Source organism: Periplaneta americana, chromosome 11, assembly GCF_040183065.1.
Source record: "Periplaneta americana isolate PAMFEO1 chromosome 11, P.americana_PAMFEO1_priV1, whole genome shotgun sequence".
Taxonomy (NCBI): Eukaryota; Metazoa; Arthropoda; class Insecta; order Blattodea; family Blattidae; genus Periplaneta; species Periplaneta americana.
Genome location: NC_091127.1, coordinates 153,184,438 through 153,206,773, shown reverse-complemented (window position 1 = coordinate 153,206,773; position 22,336 = coordinate 153,184,438).

The window sequence follows — 22,336 nt, the reverse complement described above, 5'->3', positions numbered from 1 at the left end:
TACTTTTGGGCCTCTGGAAAATCATGGTGACAAATGCAAGAAGGGTGAATCTCTTGAGACGTAGTCAAATACTACTTTTACACAGTCCTGCAAATGGCTAATTTTGAATCAGATATAGGGCTAAACAATGAGAGAATCCGTAACACAGTTATATATTTTATGTAATATTAAAAATGTCTGAATGGTGCAGAAAAGGCAGGTAAGCTCTACCTCTTGGGTTAGCAATTACAGCAATCACAGGTTTGGTAATTAAAGTGATGCAGTATCGAAATGTACTTTTACAACACCTAAATTACTTTTAATCTTTGCATTCGCTTCTAGAGTTCCGGTCGCATTAATCATGGTCCTTATCTGGCCAATGATCTCTTACACAGTTCGGATTCCACATGAAACTATATACCCTCTCTGATTATCTGTTAGATAACAACACGAAAGGATGTAAAAACAAATCAAATTAATATTTAGAATTGAAGTTGGCATAGGAAACCCCAGTACTGATGGCGTGATATTTGGGCGTTAAGTGTCTGAAGAATTAAAACATTTCGTGTTGGAATGCCATTCATTGCGGGCGCTTGTTGAGGCAGTGTCATTAAAACTTCAACATCTGTAAGCACCCTGGTAATGACGGGATCATAGAAACGCGAGCGAGTCTTGTTTACGACGGGATGGACTTGCTGAGCAGGCTGTGGCCCTCAAGAGGTCACAATAACAACTAAGAGGATACGAAATATAATAAAGGACTATATAAAGAAATAATAACAATAAAAGGAGAACGTGCCTCTTAACACGGACCGTTGCCAAACTTCTCGAAACGTGACAAAATAAGTTCAATAATTCCGCCACGAGGGAATGAAGGCGAAAAGAGAGGACATGAAAATGCCGGAATAACGTTCTATGCAAATATTAACTTTGCTGATGAGACTTAATAGTAACGACAATCGTGTTTCCGTGTTTGACAAGCGTGAATTGATCAGCGTGTCGAGATACAGTTAAAGTGAAATGGCCCCAAGCTCCAAAACTTTCATTACATGTAGCCTATTAATTAACCAATAAGGAATAAATCAATTTAAAATGTATTCACTTAAAGCGAACTTCTGAATTAATCCTACCAATGCGTTATATTACCACCGAATACCACAGTCATCATCATCATCATCATCATCATCATCATCATCAATCATCATCGATAGGCCTACTCATGGACAGGATACAGTCATTTGGGGTAACTTTGTACCGGTCAGTGTAACTTTGTACCTTACTTACTTACTTGCTTTTAAGGAACCCGGAGGTTCATTGCCGCCCTCACATAAGCCCGCCATTGGTCCCTATCCTGAGCAAGATTAATCCATTCTCTATCATCATATCCCACCTTCCTCAAATCCATTTTAATATTATCTTCCCATCTACGTCTCGGCCTCCCTAAAGGTCTTTTTCCCTCCGGCCTTCCAACTAACACTCTATATGCATTTCTGGATTCGCCCATACGTGCTACATGCCCTGCCCATCTCAAACATCTGCATTTAATGTTCCTAATTATGTGAGGTGAAGAATACAATGCGTGTAGTTCTGTCTTGTGTAACTTTCTCCATTCTCCTGTAACTTCATCCCTCTTAGCCCCAAATATTTTCCTAAGCACCTTATTCTCAAAGACCCCTAACCTATGTTCCTCTCTCAAAGTGAGAGTCCAAGTTTCACAACCATAAAGAACAACCGGTAATATAACTGTTTTATAAGTACCGGTTCCCAAATTTACTAGAAGATTTATTTTCACGTTTTCCATATTTTCTAAGTGTGATAGGCTATCTTTGGACTGAGAACCATCCCCATAATCTACGATCTCTATGTTTGGCTTTCTATCTATAATGTCCGGTCCCTGAAGAATATTTAAGACTCCACGTAGTTAAATATTGCATTCTGTTTATAACTTATTTATTTATTTATTTATTTATTTATTTAATCTGACAGGATTAAGGCCATTAGACCTTCTCTTCCATCCTACCAGATAGCAACTTTATATTGTAAGTATATAATTTTATCTTACAATCATCATCATCATCATCATCATCCTTCACGAATTAGGCCTCTGTAGACCTGTTTCGGCCCCATCTAGCAGTCTTCTTAACGGTCTTCCTGGTCGACGATGTCCTCTAGGTTTATATTGCATCATAATTTTTGGGATTCTTGAATTGTCCATTCTTCTTACATGATCTAGCCAATTGAATTTGTATCTGGTGATTTTTTCTTCTACTGACTCTACTTCTAATTGTTCTAAAATTTCTTCATTCCTTTTTCGGTCTAAAAGAGTATATCCTGCTGTTCTCCTGAAAAATTTCATTTCCGTTGCTTTGATTCTGTTCATGTCTTTTTTCTTTAATGTCCAAATCTCGCTTCCGTATAGAAGGGTGGGTAATGGTAGTGTATTATATATTTTTATTCTTGTAGATTTTTGTACTAATTTAGCTTTTAATGTATTGTTTATTATTCCTAGAATTTGTGTAAATTTGGTAATTTTCTTGTTCACATCTTTTTCATTTTGATAAGATATTTCACAACCCAGATAATTGAAATTTTGCACTTGTTCGAGGCATTGGTTATTGTGTATTATCTTACTTCTCACTGGGTCTTGTCCTAAAAATGCCATTACTTTTGATTTTTGTGCTGAAATTTCCATCCCAAAATCTTTTAATATTTCATTTAATGTATACAATCCTCTTTGTAAATTATCCTCTGAATTGGAAATTATGACTTGATCATCGGCATAGAGTAAGGTATTTAATGTTAGAGCACTGGTTATTTTGATTCCTGATGTGTAGATTTGGTTCCATTTTAAAATAATTTCATTTATATAAATATTAAATAAAGTTGGTGATAGTGGACAACCTTGTCGAACTCCATTATTAACTAATTTTCTTTCGGATATACAGTTATTTATTTTGACACTTATTTTGCTGTCCGTGTAGATTTCTATTATATTTTGGAATAGCAAATTTGGAATATTTTTATCTTCTAATATGTCGAATAAAAGGTCTCTTCGGACTTTATCAAAAGCTTTCACAAAATCAATAAAAGCTATATGGGTTTCTAAATTAAATTCTCTTCTTTTTTCCAACAATAGTTATCTTACAATAATTTTGTTAATGCTCATCCTCTCTTCTTTAAAATAGCTTACAATAATAACCTCCTGACGTACATAATCATATGTCTTGTAAACTATAAAATTAATCGAACCGTGGTGTTTTTGGTTCGATTTCAGGATATAAAGTCTTCATGATGACATAAATAAACACAATTAGGCTAATTTGTCTATTAAATAACGTGAGGCAATAATAATTTAAAAATTAGTAATAAAAATATGGCCACCTTAATTTTTGCAGACGATCAAGCAGTTACAGGATATACCGGAGATAATCTGCAAAGAGCTCTTTATAATTTAACTAAGGTAGTTGTTCAATATAATTTGGAATTTTCAATAGAAAAATAAAGTAATGGCATTTTATGGAAGAGACACTATTAGGAGAAAATTGTGATTGATAATGTCTCTATTGAACAAGTTATGGATTTTAATTATTTAGGAGTCTGCATTGGTAAGGATAGTATAAAAGATGTAAATTTAAAACTTAATTTATTTCAACATATATGCGGAACAATCAGAAGAACATTATCAAGAAAAGTCCGCAAAGAAATATTGTTGAAATTCTGTAAAGTTTTGGCAGTGCCTGTATTATTAAACGGATGCGAATGTTAGACCCTAAATAAAGATACCTTCAGACGTTTAGAAGTTGCTGCAAGAGATTTCTGAGGTTATACTCATATGGAATGAAGATTTAAGGAAAAAATTAGGAATATTTAAACTAACAGACACAATTGCAGACTAAGGATAAATTGGTACAACCATGTTCGCAGAATGGAAGATGATAGAATTCCTCATAGAACATTGAATTATAACCCTAGAGGTCGAAGAAGTCGAGGACGCCCTGTTCGAATATGGATCGCGCAACTTTAGTTTGGAGTCGGAACAAATCATTAATGGTCTCAACCCAGTTGTATGATGATTATGATGATGACAATTATTACATAAAATTAATATAATATGTAACTATTAGATCTACTACATAGACTACAGAGACACTTTAAGTTTATGTTGGATTAATTTTTTTAGTAAGCACAGCACAGTTGACTTATTAATGAAATTTCTTTGACCTTGTTTATTCAACTACAGTTCTAATTTTTACACTCGTCTTGAATTTCCATAACGCGTTGAAATTTTTAGATGGTAAGAGGTCGAAAGGATTCTCCAGAGAGAAAACAATATCCAATAAAGGCAAGGTGTTCCAGTTAAACGCTACAGCAGGTACTAGACGATATAAACACTGGAAAACTTGGTCAACGAGAAGCTGCACGTTTGTATTCCATCCCAAGGTAAATACTAGCGAATAAATTGTAAAATAAACACAGAAATAATTGTGGGAGGCCAAATTTGTTTTCATCGAGAATGTTGAAGCTCTGTGTTATGATGACTTTCTAATATTCTCGTAAAAAGGATCACTGTCCCATGGTGGACCTACAGTCAATGGCAATGAACTGCATGGTCCCGTCTCCAGATACAAAGTTAGTTGTAAGGTCAAGAAGGGAATACATTGGATGTGGCCTGTGGAAGTAATAAAGAAAGCTAATAAGTTGGTAAATAAAAGGGGCACACATGAACTGATTATATTAAGACTGTGAAGAATATCTAAATTGACGTGTTCTTTGTTTAAGTAAATTTAATTTAAATTCTATAACTATTTAAACTGGGAAGTTTTTAAATGAACGCTCTGTAGTCTATGTATAGGTATATATAGTAATGTTCTCATTAATTCACTATGTTCCCCAGCACACTTCTTCTTCAGATGTGCACTTATTCTAAATATTTACGTCTATATCTACCACAGACTTTGTGCTTTGTGTTCTCATTAATTCACTATGTTCCCCAGCACTCTTCTTCTTCAGATGTGCACTTATTCTAAATATTTACGTCTATATCTACCACAGACTTTGTGTTCTCATTAATTCACTATGTTCCCCAGCACTCTTCTTCTTCAGATGTGCACTTATTCTAAATATTTACGTCTATATCTACCACAGACTTTGTGTTCTCATTAATTCACTATGTTCCCCAGCACTCTTCTTCCTCAGATGTGCACTTATTCTAAATATTTACGTCTATATCTACCACAGACTTTGTGTTCTCATTAATTCACTATGTTCCCCAGCACTCTTCTTCCTCAGATATGCACTTATTCTAAATATTTACGTCTATATCTACCACAGACTTTGTGTTCTCATTAATTCATTATGTTCCCCAGCACTCTTCTTCCTCAGATGTGCACTTATTCTAAATATTTACGTCTATATCTACCACAGACTTTGTGTTCTCATTCATTCACTATGTTCCCCAGCACTCTTCTTCCTCAGATATGCACTTATTCTAACTATTTACGTCCATATCTACCACAGACTTTGTGTTCTCATTAATTCACTATGTTCCCCAGCACTCTTCTTCCTCTGATGTGCACTTATTCTAAATATTTACGTCTATATCTACCACAGACTTTCAATGAAATACAATTTTATAGACAATTTATACTATTTGTCTTCCAGTCTAATCATCTAAATGTAAACATAAACTATAAATACAGTTATTAATGAATATTAACTCATTGCTCGGAAATTTGAATAATCAGAACTAACTGCATGGGGTTCACGTCGTTACATTACGATTCGTTCATACGATAGTGTCAGCTGTTACAAAGTACGTATCGCAGTGCTGCCGACATATTGGAAACGATGTCAATTTTAACGACAGTAATTCGGCATATCTGCTGTAATCATGATTAAAAGTCTGTCCAGCACTGATGACTCTTCGAGGCCTCATTAATCTGCAGTGACTTTTATCCAAAACTTGGTTTAGTTTTTATGTATATTTGCACAACCAATTTTAATGAAAGTAGCCTAATCAAGACAGGTTCAATACGAGCCCGTATATATTCTCAGAGAAATTAAAAAGGGAAAATGATAGTGTCATTTCGAAGTATATTGAAAAGGGAGCACGTAAAGGCCTTTTTGATACTTTTTTTTTACTATTCTAGAATTCATTATTCGTCATTTGATATCCCTTCATTAAAACTCAAACTCCCACAGTCCCGGCGGGTAAAGATAGGATATTGCCCATATAGAGCGTTAGTTAAATATAAAAATGGAGAGTATGTGGGGCTGGAGGGTGGATGAAACCGTGAGATAATGCCTCAACCCACATCGCCGAGGCTGCTGAGGGGTGGATTTCCAAACAATTCCAATGTGGAATGAATGGATGTTCTAGGGTCTGCCCGTATCATAAGCTTTTAGTGTAATAATTAATGTTCTGTGGCCTCTCTATGCTTTCAATTATGTACCAAGTGTGTACTCAGCATGGACGTAAAATGTGTAGTTAGCTGCACGCGTTCAAATCTTGCAGTGAATCTTAAGAACTTCCGGCTCAGCATATGATGAAACGGTAATCATGAGGAAACAGAATAGTAATATGCGTTACAAGAGCGGTATGTTGAAGTTTTCATGTTGGAGGAAAAGTTAGAAAAAGCGAAACGTAGTTAAGCTTTTTTAATTTCCGAGAATTGAAAGAAAACGTACCGCTCGTGTATCGTACATTATTTTGTGCGAAGATCGTTTATTACATACCTGAAAGAGGAATTTCTAATTAGTTGCAATGAAATTTCCATCTTGGTTTCTGTTCAATGACGGCAAAGTTGCAAACCAAAATATCTATCTTCAACATTGTTGCTTTAAAATGTTTTCTGTGTTTACTTTACTCCAGCAGGCCGTGATATACGTCTGTCTTTTTTTCCCCCCAGTCTGTAAATGCGAACTTAAAACAAACAGTAAGGTTATGTAATGATTTATTTTTCATTTTAATACTTTAAGAAAATTATTTATTTCTGCACATTGAAATTATAACAAAATTATTTATTTCTGCACATTAAAATTAATTGTCACATTTGTGCAGTTATTCAGAGTCACTGGAGCACCACCGCCAGTTTTTTCTATTGTGAAACTTTTTTGCATGAATATTGATTTTACAGTTTCCGTCGAAGTTGAAGCATTATCAGTATAGATGGCAGCATTTGATAAACCCTCCGTCTGGCAGGAAGTCGATGCACTGGAGACTGTGGTTGTAGAGTTTACTTAATTTTTGCAAATATTTAAAAACAATAATTAACAGTGCAATTTAGGTGAAATTGCAGTGGTAAGTTTCCAATTTATAATTATTACTAAATTGAACGTCTTGAAAAATAATATGTTAAAAGCCTAAAGCAGTAAAATGAATATGACGCTTAAGCGGTAAGAATAGGGAAATTGTTATGTGTGTTACGTTGGGAATACTGAATGTGGTATTTCACACTTACCGCGTATTGGTTTTGTGCGGAAAGCAAGCAAATACGCACGATCTAGCACAAACATAAGCTTCTTGACTGTGAAAGCAATATCCATGAGGTAATCATCATATACCCAGAAGAATTTTTGTAGACTTTAATTCGTAACAGGTTGAATTTATGGTCTGTCACTATTTCTCTGTACATAGTGCGTGTGTTTTTCAACGAAGCGGTCCGTGGTTCGATTCTTTCCGTGAGTGGAGTATGTATGTATGTGATAATATATTTAAATAGGGGAGAGCCGGGTAGTATCGGACATCGGGTAGTATCGGACAGTGCGTTTCTTTCATCTACCACCATATGGTAGTACCTGAATGACGTGGTTACGTTTCTCTATGCGACATCACAGAAACGTAACCATGTCAACCAAGTACTATCATCGTGTGGTAGATGAAAGAAACTCACTGTCCGATATTACCCGATGTCCGATAATACCCGACTCTCCCCTAATGCTATTTCAAATTGGTATTTGTCTTCTTCTACAGTACAATAGCAGCATTAAAAATTTTAATTTTGACACAATGTTATGCAATTGATATTTCGCTGTGTGTGTGTGTGTGTGTATGTGTGTGTGTGTATATACACACACACACACTTCAACGGAAATTTGTATGACTATTATGTGGACAATTTCCTTGTGTAAAGTTTGGTGATATTATGATACAAGTAATATTGTGGTATATATATATATATATATATATATATATATATATATATATATATATATATATTTTAGATTTTATTACAAGTTTACTAAGCGAGAGAAGGAACGGTTTTGTGCAGAAACGTGTCCACAAACATTCACTTAATACGTTGTTTCTTTCCATCTGAAGATAAAGTCAGGTTCCAAACTTTGAAACGTGGTATATCCTGTATTTAATTATCGATGGGAAAAGTTTAGTCTAAATCTCTATTGAAGTTACCATTGCGACCATCTCATTTAAAGTGATCTAGAAAGTAAGAATTTTTAAATATGTCTCCATACCATGAAAAATTCATTTCTCATTACAAAAAGTTGCTTGGGATATTCTCTTCATAATTTTGCCAATACTTTTTTCGCCAGCACTTGCATGTTACCGGAGCTTTAGACCAGTAATGGATGGTTCACAATAAACCGGGAACGGAAACGAAAACGAAAACGAGAACGGAAGTATTGTTAAAATAAATGTATTTTAATGTGAGCATTCGCAATTAATTATTGTGAAAGCTCACATTTAAATACATTTATTTTAACATTAGTCGTACCCGTGCGCTCCGCTGCACCTGTTAGAAATAAATGTAAAGTAATTACATAATTAAAATAGGACGTTTGATCCAGGGAACATTCGTGTTTGTTAGACGGATAAATCGTGTGTATTTTAACACGATTCAATTGAGCATAGTTAAAATATGAATTATAAAATAATGGATTGCTAAGCTAACGTACTATTACTGCATATTAAATCAATACACTCTCGTTGTTCGTTAATTCTCTGAGATTAAAATGAGTGTGTACGTAAATATTATTTTAAGAAGTACAGAAAACGAATGTACAAAATAGCCTATCAAATTTTCTGTGCATAAGAAGCTATTTTAATCTTACCTGTCCTCGATTTACTCAGACGTTACTGTAATAACATTATAGCATTATGTCCATCTAGTGAAACTACACTTTCCAATGGTGAAATAATAATTAATTATACAAATCGGTTAATTTAGCTTCTGATATTACTTCACAAAAAACACAGAAACATTCTCTGTAGGCTATGTTTAATAGCTTTCGATTGTTGTTGTCCAAGGCCCCTTATAGACGAAGTCATTTGTTCTTATTTCATTGCACCGTCTTAGATGGCGTTATTTTAATTTTAAAACTCATTTATCTCATTAAATATCAGTCCTATCAAAATTTTGTAAAGAATAAAACTTATCGGAAATCATTTTTAAAGAACCTTTTGTTATGTAACATTTTTTACAAAAATCAATAATAAGCGAGATATTTCGATTTATTTAATTCAGGCCTCCTTATAACCCCCCCCCCTTTTAAATAAAGTATTTTGAATGCCATATAGCCTAAAATCTAAGTTACAACGAACTTAATTAATTTTCATATAAATCGGTTGAGACATTATCGCGTGAAAAGGTAACAAACCTCCAGACAGACATACAAACAAAAATAAAAAAAAAAGCGATTTTCGGTTTCAGGGTGGTTAATTATATACGTTAGGACCAATTATTTTTGGAAAATCAAAATTACCAGAAAAATTACGGCTACAGATTTATTATTAGTATAGATTATTTCCGTTCTCGTTGTCGCTTTCGTTCCCGGTTTACTGTGAACCAGCCTTAACTGTAGCGAATACTATTTCAGGTACGTTTCAGTGTATGGAGAACTCCTACTACAGAATATACGAAGTACGATGTAGGGGAAACTAATGTAGCGTCTTAATCTAAGACGGTGCATTTTCCCGGGAAACTTCTCGGTTGAGTCCAGCGCTCGGATTATATCGGAGTTTGCGTGCTACATCAAGAGCTTGCAGCTAATTGCGAGCCCGGATAGTCGGGCCACAAACAAACTGGGCGGATTTATTGCACGCATTTGATTTCCTGGTAGAGGGTTAATTTTGCGCGATTGCTGCTCCTCATTACAGGCAGTGCTAACAGTGACATTCCCTTCACAGGGTATATTTTATGTTTATGACACCGAATGCAGATTGAGGCGTTTCGGATATCAAAAGCATGGATACGGACATTCCACGAAAACTTCTGTTGATCTACGGATGCTAGTCCGTGCTAATGTGTCAATTAACGTATTCCCTCATGCGTTTAACCGCATAATATTTTATTCACTTGAAATGCATGCTATACGAATTGCGAACAGGAATAATTCAGCAATTGCATGTTCCTAGCAGCGTCAATGCAATAGTAGTACAAGGGGAGGAGCAATTACTGCTGTAACGTAAGTATTTAGAGAGACTTACGTGACAGTCCCGCCATTATCCACTTACTTCAGAGATATATAAAATAGCGCGAACGAATTTCGATTCTTTCGCGTGATAACTAGCAGCAGTATATATGGGCTATTCCATCTCAAATCGAACGAAATATAGAGAAAATTGACCTTGCAATTTTTAAATACAATGAAACTTTTTCTGTCCGTTGACAACTGTGATACATTGCTTTATGCAAAGTTTGAGACATCAGAACTTCATAGTGTTTAAATTAAAAATATTTAAATTTATCGTATTTTCATAAAATTAGCAACTTTAAACTGTTGTGGCTCCGAAAATGAGAATGGCTTATTTTGATACCGAGAAATTAAAGTTTACGTATATTGACATGTAAAAACAGTTTTTCTTACTTTTTATGGAAATGGAGAAATTTAGATTTTTCTTCATTAAGACGACTTTGACCACGAAAAAATATTTTTAGAATATATGGTTAGATTCCTCATTGAAAGTACAAATAAACTTATTTTTTACTGGTGCACCGTTGAGAAGAAAGTATTGAAAATATCAAATAAAGAAAATAAATAGTACGCGCGTGAAGTGACCAGCTGGCTGTGAGGCGGGAGCTAGCCGAGACAAGCAAGCCCAGGAGACATAAACACGTGATGTTTCGTCTAGTAGCGCATAGCTGGGCTAGCTTTATCACAAGTTTTCATAAACGCAGGAGTAAAATGACGCCCAAAGCTCGCTTATCTTCAGCTCTCGGCCAGTGCGTGGGGTATTGCGCCGTTCAAGTCTAGGCGTGTGAAAATAATTTATTTAATACCCTCGAAACGTATTGCTGAGCCACTAAGCAAACAATGCCGAATCCCTCTTAATAATGCAAGATTTTTTCATAATATTTTTTACAATTTTACAAATTGGCAAAAAACCTAAAAGTAAGTAAAATCATATTATCTGTCTCTCTGTATGCAATAAAAAGAAGGATTACTTCTTAACATAACCTACCAAATGTCAGCTTCAAAATGAGCTCCCGTTCAATGTTCTGCAGTAAATGGTTCCAGAGTTCTGAGCGCTGAAAGAGGCTCGTTTTTATATAATACAGTACGCTAAATTTGTCGCTCAATAGTACGAAAACCGTTTGACTTTCGATAGCATATTTTTGAAAATGTACTGTCCTCAGCACCTTCTATAAATAGGGAAAAAAATTATAATATTAAAAAAATGCGAGGTTTTTTACTGATCGATTTCATAATGCTTTAGGAGCGATCAAGAGACATGGGTGAACAAATTTACGTAGTCGAGATGCAATAACTTTTTATACTTTTCTTTACATATTTTTAATGAATACAATACAATTACTTCACAGCAGAAGATGTTATTTATACAAGTTGAACCGTAAGTAATGTTATTCATTTCAAGGGGTTATTCTTTGAGATATTTCAAACAAAAAATGTAAATAAAGTTTTGCTCGTTTTTGCTTCTCTTCCGAGATAAAAACAGTTTTATATTAAACATTTCATAGCGTGTTTTGGGAAATCCATTGATTTAATTCCCAATATGATCAGTGCATTTAAGAGAGCAATGTACTGTATTATGATAAATAAATAATTGACAGCATTTTAGTTTTGTCCATGTTGAATCTTTCGGACACTACTTTTAACACTTGAATATAAATTATTTATTAAATGGCGATCTTACTCGTGTTAATTATGTAAGCATGTGTGGCTTACAGCTGTTTCGGTGTTACTTGACACCATCCTCAGAGCCTACTAGATCTCGGCGCTATCTCAACTTCGCTGCCTGTTGTGTGGGTGCGTTCGTGTGATGAAGAGTTGTGTCAAATAGTGTGTGTGTTCTGTAATTGATCTGTGTGTTGAGAATTTGATCAGGGTGTGTTTTAGTGTGTCTGTATATTTCATATTGTTCTAGTGTGTTGAGTTTTTGGTTTTTTGGTTGTATGTGTAGGATTTCCATGTCTGTATTTATGTTATTGTATGTGTGGTTAGCATTAGTTATGTGTTGGGCATATGTAGATGTATTGTGTCCTCTGGTTATTGCTTTAATGTGTTCTTTGTATCGAGTTTGGAATGATCTGCCTGTCTGTCCAATGTAGAAACTGTCGCAACTATTGCATGTGAGTTTGTATACGACTGAGTGGTTGTATTTATTTGTTTGTGTATTGAGATGTCTTTGTAGTGTGTTTTCTGTTCTGTATGCTAGAAGGACCAATCAGATACCAGAAGGAGAACCTACGACCTATCACTGAAAGTAGGGGAGAAGTGGGTATAGTGAGACAGGGAGAACAGTGAGACATTTTTTATTAGATGGTAAATTTTGATGTTGAAATATTTGTAACAGTGGAGTTGTATGTTGCACGAGTATAGTAACAGTATTTTCATACTGGATTTAATTCTAGTTATAAAGGTGAGTGATGAAAAAATAATTCGTAATTTTTCACTCTAAAAGTAAAATTTTGGCTGGTGTTTAATGAACGTTATATTGGATATACAAATTAAATAGAAATATGAATGTTTTGTTACCTAATACTATGGTATTTGACGTTATGTTTTGCAAAGTTTCGTCTTTCTTGTTTTGATTTTGAAGTGATGGCGCCATTTTTAAACGAACTATGCGTAAAGGGAACAGTGAGACATGCCATTGAAGGGTACACTGAGACGTCTCACTGTTCCCATTTACCAAAGATTTGCAAAAACAAACTGTAATTATATTATATTTACCGGTAACTAACATTAAAAGTGAACATACTAGTAACCAATTTAGGAACTATAGCTTAAAATAATGGATACATTACATTTTAATGGTTTCTTAAATAAAAAATTATTCACAAAATTTGAAAAAATATTAAAAATAATAAATAATTAAATTCAATTCTTATAATTATAAGCTTTGTTGTCACCAAAAATTCATTTTATTTTTTAGTAAAAATTTGAAAAGTTATGGAAAATTCACTTTTCCAAATGTTCCAGATGTTTCAATTGTTTCGAAGTCAGACATCAAAATGATTCTAAATAAGTCTACAGAACATGGCAAGATAAAGAGACAGCAAGCTTTCTTTTCTTTTGAAATAAATAAATGTAAACCATTTCAATGTCCATTAATAGACACTGGTGTCTCACTGTACCCTCCTGAATGGGAACAGTGAGACATTTGCATTTTTTTGACAAACACGCATTGTATATTATGTCCTTTATCTATTAACATTTCTGTTTATGTATTATTGTACTCCATGTTTTAATGTATATTTTTGTTGCACTTGATTTTAAAAATACTTGAAATTTCACTTGCGTACATATGTCTTAATATTTTGTGTCTCACTGTACCCACTACTCCCCTACTCCTCCCATCGAGACTACTATATATATATATATATATATATATATATATACACATACGAGCTTGCAGACTATTTCCTTATCCAACTGCTCTGAAGATGACTACAACACAGCGGTCGAAACGTCAGCCACCAACACCAAGACAACGCGGTAGAAGCCCCGAAGCTTATCCACAGACCATGTACACCAGCTGCGGAAGCCTACGCGAACACTTAAGATTTAACTATATTTTATTTAGGCAGTCCACGGCACGAGGGCACTATCCCTAAAGCCGCCTCTGTTAAATATAGGCCTACTATATTTTTTCTATGCAGGACACTTATTAGAGAACTCATTAAAACTGTGTCCGTTTTAAATTTGAGTACAAAAGTACTCTACTGGACTGTTATTATTCCTAAGTTTATTCCTGCTGTTGAATTTATGTTTATATCCGGTGCGGCAGATAAGTTTAGTAACATTACTCTGTTTCTACTGTTATGAATTACTAAGAATTTATTCCACTGTAAAAGAGATTGTGCTCATGTACGTCAGTAAGTGCGGAAATAAAGACTTCTGTGAATTACTACGATAACAACAATGAACGGGCGTTATAAGTGCAAGACAAAGCAATGTTGGCTTACTCGAGAGAGTCGGATTGAACTTTTACGATTCCTAATTAAACATTGTGGAGTACACGACAATACGAAAGTTGAGTTCACTTTCGTTTTCACGTAAAAAGAGAAAGGGATAATGCTTTTACTCATTGGGGACACTGGACTAAATCCACTGACCTGAAAACAAGACAAAAATTATATACAAAATTCAAACTCTTTATTACCTCGTCATTTACTAACAGACTATCATAAGCACTTTTCTCCTGTTCTCGTCGGTCACTGAAGTGAATACAGCTATTTGTAACGACCTCAGAAAGTAGAATGCCTTCTACTTTCTTTCACACAAAACGACTGTAATTTCAACTATCGAATCGTCGCACATGTAATATGAAAAAAAAAAAGTTATTTCGACATCTCTCCTGAACAGTCAGATATTCAATTAAAAACTTATTTATAAAAATACTGTATAACCTTCAGCGTGAGACGCTATCTAATTGCTCATAAGATGATATTCATAATAGTTTGGATTAATAGCTATATATGCAATTTATGGACGTATCATTAGCTCAATGACTTGTCTGTCAACTATCAATAGAAGAGGCTCGTTTTCGATTCTGCAGAACAGAAATCATCGATGGGACAGATTTTCTTGCGTTTTTCGTACATACTACCATAATTCCACAGAGTGTCCCAAAAGTTTCTATATAGAGGATATGTATATTCAAAATAATAAATGTGGTAACTCGCGTCGGTGTGGGGAGGCCTTTATTCTCAAACACCCTTAACCTATGTTCCTCTTTCAAAGTGAGAGTCCAAGTTTCACAACTATATAGAACAACCGGTAATATAACTGTTTTATAAATTTTGACTTTAAGGTTTTTTGACAGCAGACTGGATGATAAAAGCTTCTCAACCGAATAATAACAGGCATTTCCCATATTTATTCTGTGTTTAATTTCCTCCCGAGTATCATTTACATTTGTTACTGTTGCTCCCAGGTTTTTTAATTTTTCCACCTCTTCAAAAGATAAATTTCCAATTTTTATATTTCCATTTCGTACAATATTCTCGTTACGAGACATCATACACTTTATCTTTTCGGTATTTACTTCCAAACCTATAAAATTGAGAACCGGGTCTTTCCCGGGGGTAAAAGGCAGTCAGAGCGTGGTGCCGACCACATCACCTCATTCTAGTGCCGAGGTCATGGAAAGCATGGGGATCTACCTCCATGCCCCCAAGTGCCTTCATGGCATGTTACGGGGATACCTTTACCTTTACCTTTTACCTATTTCGTTATATAGGCTTACACATAATAAAAATATTAATGATATTATTACATTTGATAAAAATAACAACAATAATAATAGATAACATATTATGTCTTCTTCTTCTTCATCATCATCATCATCATCATCATCATCATCATCATCATCATCATCATCATCAGAACCCTAGCGCTACGTCCATCAAAATTAATTATCCAGCTAGTAGGCACATTCCTAACTAACACTAGCTGACTACGCTAAGATTCGTTGAGCATCCAGCTTTCGAGAAGACAACCCCGCTCATCCCTAGACCAGCCACCATCGCACGTAATCGTCTGCAGATCGGGAATGCTATGAAATGATAATGGAATGGACATCGAATGCCAAATATGAAAACAAGATTAGGCAGAAGCCTATAATTCAGAAGTCCCAGGCACTTCATATTTCCACAGAAATTGTAGAAATTTATTTCATGATTGCCTTTTCAATTCATTGGTGGAAGTATAAAGTTTCATAACTGCTATAAAACGAATTACACGAACTCTGATAAGACACACAAAGCCCGAGTGCGTCCATCGTTAGCCGGAACCAATCCATTATTTCTAACGCGAACCTCTGAGCCTATTACTTTGTTACAAATGCAGAGCGACTCGTGCTTGCTTGCTTATTGTCAATAGATTTCGTTTTTAGCAAAGTTGTGCATCTAGTAACGTGCATGAAGTCCGTTACACGAAACTTCCTCTAGATTTAATTGATATGTGTTCTTTGTTTTGTTAGTTACTCGTACGACGAAATCCACAAGATAACACAAATGGCATATGCTTTGAAAAAAAATACCTTCTGTGTAACCATTGGCAGGAAACGAACTAGACCACCATTAGTTACTCTTGCGTGAGAATGTTTAACAGATTACCTAAACAGTTCTGTAAAAATATATTTGTTTATACTGTGTCCGGATGAAATAAGGCTCTTAGGAAAATATTTGGGGATAAGAGGGCAGGAAAATGGAGAAAGTTAAACAACGCAGAACTGCACGCATTGTATTCTTCACCTGTCATAATTAGAAACATTAAATCCAGACGTTTGACATGGGCAGGGCATGTAGCACGTATGAGTGAATCCACAAATGCGTATAGGATGTTAGTTGAGAGGCTGGAGGAGAAAAAGATCCTTGGGGAGGCCGAGACGTAGATGGGAGGATAATATTAAAATAAATTTGAGGGAGGTGGTATATAATGATAGAGACTGGATTAATCTTGCACAGGATAGGGACCGATGGCGGGCTTATGTGAGGGCGGCAATGAACCTCCGGGTTCCTTAAAAGCCATGATTAAGTAAGTAAATCCATATGAAAGATACGGTCGTATTCAAGAAGATCACTTCCTCAAGTCACAAGTTAGGCCATATACAAAACATCCGTATTCAAAAACAATACTTATCTTTTCCTTGACAAAGCCAAATGTAGGTAAGAAGAAAGTTAACTTGGTGATCGACGATCATATAATGACATAGTGCTTTCAGTCCATTGCTGCTCCTTGCAGAAAGTATGAATATACTTCATTCATTGCTGGTTACATTTAGTTTCAAATCTGTTATTTTCAAAAACATCCATTGAAAGGTCGACGTGGTTGGCGAGTTGGCATAGCGCTGGCCTTCTATGCCCAAGGTTGCGGGTTCGATCCCGGGCCAGGTCGATGGCATTTAAGTGTGCTAAAATGCGACAGGCTCATGTCAGTAGATTTACTGGCATGTAAAAGAACTCCTGCGGGACAAAATTCCGGCACATCCGGCGACACTGATATAACCTCTTCAGTTGCGAGCGTCGTTAAATAAAACATAACATTTCCATTGAAAGGAAAGAATCCCAGATGAAGGTGTAGGCCTACATTAAAGAACTTGCTTACAAAATATAAAGATGTGATGCAAAATAATAAATCGGACGTCGTTCGGGTTTCGGCAATGAACAAGAAATGGCACAAAATTTAGAGGACATAAAATATAAGTAACTATATTCTAATAATATTAATTATACAAAAATTGAAGCAGATGTTGAATACAATATATTAAGATAAAGTCATTTACATTCTAAGATGAAAAAATCATAGTCTATTGTACATTTTTTTAAATTCTATTTTGTTATATTACCATTTAGAGAGAGACTATTAAAGTGCTTTGTGTAGAGTGTGGTATTGTATGGAGCAGAAACATGGACATCACGACGAAATGAAGAGAAACGAATAGAAGCATTTGAAATGTGGATATGGAGAAGAATGGAGCGTGTGAAATGGACAGGCATAATAAGAAATGAAGCTGTGTTGGAAACAGTGGGTGAAGAAAGAATAATGCTGAAACTGATCAGAAAGAGAAAAAGGAATTGGTTGGGTCACTGGCTGAGAAGGAACTGCCTACTGAAGGATGCGCTAGAAGGAATGGTGAACGAGAGAAGACTTCGGGGCAGATGACAGACTACATTAAGATATCGTCGTTGATCCGGCAATAACTCCTATGTGACATATTTATCGATTTTCAGATGTTTGCTCTATTAAATAACTTAAATAGTGATACTGCAAATAATAAAATCTCCTATATGTAATTATATTTCTTTCTTTCGAAAATGTAAGAATTCACAATCTCCTATGCACTACTACCATAGAAGAATAAATGTGTTTTCTCTTCCTACTGACAAATTTCATATTTTACACATAGGAGTTATTTCAGGAACAACGACGATATACGGATCATATAAGGAGACAAAGAGGAAGGCAGATAATAGGATAGACTGAAGAATGCTGGATTTGCAGTGAAAGACCTACCCTTAGGCAGAACACTATGAATGAATGAATGGATGGATTAATTAATGAACAATTTGAGGTTAACCAATTTTAAACAATCACATGTCCCTTCTTATTAATTTTGAGATAAAAATAATACTGTAATAATAATAATAATAATAATAATAATAATAGTAATAAGGAAAGAAATAAAGTTAAATGATTGACAACAGAAATGGATTTTTGTCGTCGAGCTTCCAGAATCTCAAGAAGAGAACAAATTAAAAATGAAGTTATTAGGCAAAAAATGGGATACAATACATATTTATTTGACAATGGGAGTCAAACACACAATTTTGGATATCTCAAGAGATGAGTTTAGGTGGTAAGGACACGTGCGAAGGATGAATGAAGACATACTACCTAAAAGTGTATTCGAGTGGATACCAGAAGGAAGAGGGGAAGACCAAGCGCTACCTGGCGAGATGGAATAACAGCAGTAATGACAACAAGAAATTTGGATGATGATCCGTAGCGCGCTAGAGAAGAATGGAGAAGGACAATCGGAAGATGTCAAAGACACTGAAACCCCGAAACACTACATAATTACCTTCCTTTCCTATTATTCATACCTCTTCCAGGTGTTTCAACTCGGAAATGGAATTCTTTACTTTACCATACTAGCAGAGTCCAAAAAAGTAAAAATTGACAACATTTGAAGATAATGAAAATCTACTTAAAATGTGTTCATTGGATATGGAGAAGTTTCGGGAAAATATTTTTAAAGTCCTTCACAATTCACATAAGCGAAACTTTCACCATTAAGAGCTGATTACTAATCTCATCAAGAATCAATGACTGAGTTGACGAAAATTTCCACAGGCATGCAAGGATGTAATTTGGCAGACGTACTGTATTTTAAATCAAGTAATGACATAGATTCATCTTTCTTCTACATACAGAACAAATGATTATGATAAGTTACACTTCAAATGTGCGATAGAAAATGGAGATTATTAGAAGTTACGTATAACATGAGGAACTTTTAATAATGGAATTCCTCAAGGATCAATATTAGGTCCCCTACTTTTTCTAGTGTTTATAAATGATATTGCCCCCCAAATAAAAGATGTAGGTCATCCCATATTATTTTCAGATGACACAAGTATTGTAATTACAGCCAATAACTCCAACACATTCCAATCTCCAACAGAGAAAATTCTCTTCAAAATATGTGACTGCTTCTCAGTCAATAAATTGGTATCAAATTATAACAAAACTGACATAATTCAATTTAAGTCCTGACCAAATTCAACGTCGCAAATTTCTAGCGCAATAATTAACAATAGATGCCTATTAGAAACAACAACCAAATTTCTTGGCTTAAAGTCGATGTGTTAAATTGGAAAAATCATATTAAAGAAATTACCCCCAAACTAAATTCAGCTTGTTTTGCTATTAGATCTATGCTAAAGATAGTAAATATCAATACCTTAAAAACAATATACTTTGCATACATCCATTCGATAATGAATTTTGGAATAATATTCTGGCGAAATTCCACAGATAGTAACAGTATATTTCTATTACAAAAAAGAGTAATTAGAATAATAGTAGGTGCCAAATCTAGGGAATCGTGTAAGACTATTTTCAAAAAACTACAAATAATGCCCATGGCTTGTCAGTATATATTTTCATTACTAATCTTCCTCGTATGCAATCATAAAAAACTTTGTAACTAATTCAACAGTTCATAGGATAAATACATGTCATAAAATGACTTTCATACTCCATCGGCAAGTCTATCGTGCTATCAAAAAGGAGTGCGTTATATGACAGTAATTTTTTTTAATAGCCTCCCTATCGATATAAAAAATGAAACTCAATACATAACATTATTTAGGGCCAAATTAAAGAAGGACCTAATTTCTCACGCCTTCTATTCTGTAGGTGAATTCATGACATTCAATAACACTTCATGAAATTGATACTAAAACTTTGTGTTGTACTAGTAGACTATATTGTAAATCTCGTCTGTATATATTTCATCTAGACTGTGACTATAAATTAAGACTTTATAACAGTATTAAGTTTTTTGACTTGTTCCATATTCTAGTGTAAGCAATGTATGAATACCATGGAATGTTAATAAATACAATACAATACAACAGGTACTGTTTCCTCGCTATATGCATAAAGTCATTTCAAATTGTGACACTATCTTCATATAAAAAGTACAGCAAATTTCTGCGGGTGATTATAACTTAACGCTTCTTAAACAATAATGTTACGTCGCACAATAAGGAACAGGCAAGCGTGCTGCCAATTTCGAGATCTAATTGGATGCAATATCGCTAAAACAATGTACCGTTTCAATCAGGAAATCTGTCACGTAACATTCGACGTTATATAGGTTTTGTGGGATTAATTTTAAGTACCTAGGTTTCGAGAAGCTGCTTCGAAACTCTTTGTGAGCGCTTTTTAATATAGAATAATTGAAGCCGGATATAAAGAATCCAATATGGGAGCAGGAAACAAAGCAGTCGCGTTCGATTTTTTCACTTCTGTGCTCCCCGAAAATTAATTAGTTTGAGGATATCTGTATTAAAACTGATTCCATCGGAAAATATAATATCTCTCTACCAACATACAGGATGTATCTTGAATGTAGCCTATAAATTAGATTTCTATCTATTAAGAATATTTACGTAAAAGCAACCGTCTACTTATTTCTAGAATAATTGCTTCAAATAGTCCATAATGTGTCTGATTTTAATTCTGGAAACATTTCAACATAGAACCACTCGGTTGATTAAAGATATCGAGTGTCTGACGAATTCTCCTGCAGTCACGCTTTGGCATAGCTCTTCCGTAAACAATATACTTGTCATCTCAGGATATGAGTGAGTCTTCATTGGCAAAAGAATACTGTTAATAAGTTTAAAACATGAAACTATGAAGATAATTATTAATATACAGGGTTGTTTCCGATCTCTGGAAACGATTTTTGAATGGCGTCATGTGCGTCAGGAGTCACACGACAGTTGAACTGTGGTGAGAGGCGACAGATCAGTAGTGAGTGATTTCATAGTCAGAGTGCACGGTGTCTCATAGCAGCAATGCCAAAGAAAATCGAGTCTTTTTGGGAGGGATACATTACGATCCTTTCCGATACCAAGTACAGTTACGCGAAAATCATAGAAGCCTGCAAAAAACGTGGTTTAGTTATTTTCTGTGTACTCAATACGACTGGCAAAGCTTGAATGAGATTAATTCCAGAGAGGGAAAGCAAGCAAATCCACCCCTCGTCACAAGCCGCACCACCCCAGAAGATGATACATATTAATCCCATCCTAGCTTTACCATTACCGGTGTCCATTTGTTCATTTACGTATTAGTTATGAAGATAAGTGTAATAAGTGTTCAATCAGTAATTGTAGACCTATATCAAGCAAACACATTTTTTAATAAGACAAAGTAAATTTCCTTCAATTGTTACTCCGTTTGTGTACTCATAAAATGTCGGTTTTATGTATTATGAAGTGCGCCTGGTGTTCTGTCTACCTGCTAAACATAAGGAGTAACCGCATGGATAAATATATAATATATATTTATCAATGGTAACCGGCTGAAAATCGAATATTCGTTCGATTGCCCGACTTCGACGGATTTTCTCTAACCTGTCGAATCTAAACCTGTTGTAAGCGCTATTTTGCAGCTCTTTGGTTTACATACGTGTATTTATCCTCTGCTACTTTCTGAGTTATTTAATCTCCCATTAGATACACGGCGCAATTACAATAAAGTGGTAACAGAACGACAAGGGACCTACATCTAAAACAGCACATCTTGATCAAAGACTTCAAATCTATTGTTCCTCTCTTCGTAGCATTTACATTTGAAGAGTGTGATCTCAAAACTTACTCATTCCATTTGGCCACTTTTATGATTTTTTTTA